Source organism: Lactuca sativa, chromosome 3 (assembly GCF_002870075.4).
Source record: "Lactuca sativa cultivar Salinas chromosome 3, Lsat_Salinas_v11, whole genome shotgun sequence".
NCBI classification, from domain to species: domain Eukaryota; kingdom Viridiplantae; phylum Streptophyta; class Magnoliopsida; order Asterales; family Asteraceae; genus Lactuca; species Lactuca sativa.
The window spans coordinates 211,321,783-211,323,750 of NC_056625.2; the positions used below are offsets into that span (position 1 = coordinate 211,321,783).

The window sequence follows — 1,968 nt, forward strand, 5'->3', positions numbered from 1 at the left end:
TTGCTTGATACACTTAATGGGGACATTGTTTTTTACCTGTTCACCCACAGACCATAGGCAGGGGGTTTCTTTTCCCCCCCTCTTCCGAACCTTTATCCCCAACCAACCATTCTTTTTAGTGAGACATTTATAGTGGGTATCACTTCTACACATAAGGGTAAAATCATTAAGATGGTTCATTTTATTTCAAAAAAGAAACATTCTTTGTTTATAGAGTATGCATACATCATTTATCCATACAACACTCAGTGGGAAAAGAAGCAAAGAATTGTAAAATGATTCTTAATGATAAACATATGACCCGCTCAGACAAATGATGTATGGGATTCAATCAGAAAATTTTTGATATAATCGATAGATACATGGTGAACTAAACACTAACTATTTATAGGATTACCAAAACAGATTAACTATAAAAGCTAAATTAGCACCAATAATCTCGACAAGAACATACTCCATTTTTTGCATGATGAAACCTCTTTGCATCACGTGTAATGATCTCTCATCCAACCACCTTCGAAATAATCTTGAGTGCTTTATGGCAATCAACACAAAGACGAAGATTTTTATATATTAATATTCGTGCATGAGCTAGACTAGTCAAAAGAGCTTCCACTAGATAAAGTCTTTCACTATGTATAAAAAAGGATTATTCTTTAGCTTCAATGTTTACATCTGAACTACTAATTCGGTCTCAGCCACATACCCGACACCTATCATGTGTTGTTTTAAACATTGAAGATGACGGTGGAACTTCTCATGATTAGGGTGAGAAGTATCACCGGCCTTATACTTATGAACGTTGGTTTTAACACCTACAAGATTAAAATCTGATGATTTCTTTTTTTTCTTTCTGTTTTCCTTTTGTTTGGTATCAAGCTTTTCCTTTATTGTTCATCTAAATGAGAAGACTGTAGAAGGTTAACCATCTCAGCATAATGGTCTCCGAGTTCCAAATTATCGTAAACCCAAAATTGATTCATGATATATTCCTAAATTTCGACTCTTGGCTCAATTGACATCTTATTAATGAATCCTAATGCTTCATTTAAGTACCTTGCACTCCCAAGCATATCATAATTGCATAATTATCCATGGATTGAGCAAAATTGTAAGTCTTGATCATGGATTCGAAGAGCGATAGCCCTTCTCTCATGTCTCCTACCACACTGCATGTAGTGAGGATGCCTAGAAACATTTTATTATCAGTCTTTAATCCCAAATTTTTGAACCTTCTGAATATTTCAATTACGTCTTCTCCGTGGCCGTTTTTAGTAAGCCATGTTATCATGGTGTCCCAAGAAGTGAGATTTCTTCGAGGCATTTTAGCAAACATTATTAGATTTTAATATTAGTTATTATGTAATAAAAAATTACCACTTTTAAATAAAATATTCATGAAAATGGCGGTAATCAATCGCTTTTTTTGGCGAATAGTTTCTTACGGAGAAATAATTATTATATTTTATTATTAGTTATTATTTAATAAAAATTTACCACTTTTAAATAAAATATTCATGCTCATACCTTATGTTTATATTGTCTGTTAATACGTTGATGTAAATTAATTAATATTGATGCTTAGTATAAGAAATGTAAATTAATTGATATATATGAATTTAATATTTTTAAAATTTTCATTTTGCTCCAAATTGAAAATTTTAATTACTTTTCTTAATTAAAGCCTTCAAACTTTTTGCAAATATATAGGTAGGTAGGTTCAAATGTTTTTCACATCTATTGTGTGCTAGAATGCACCAATATGAATTTAGTATTAATTATATGTACATTAAATGTTATCCATACTTATAACTCATTTTTATGGAAACCAATTAAATTCGTCATCAATGCCAACAATAATATTCTTTCAAAATAAATTCATATCTAGAAGAATGAGAGTGTATTCCAACAGAATGAGAGTGTATTTTAGTATAATACACTCTCGTTCTTCATATTCTATGCAACTTT

At 30.8% G+C, this 1,968-nt stretch overlaps 1 pseudogene; it reads right to left on the minus strand.

Moving 5' to 3' along the window:
- Positions 1-424: 424 nt before the first annotated feature.
- On the minus strand, positions 425-1,324 carry LOC111894358 (pentatricopeptide repeat-containing protein At2g25580-like; annotated as a pseudogene).
- Positions 1,325-1,968: the final 644 nt, after the last annotated feature.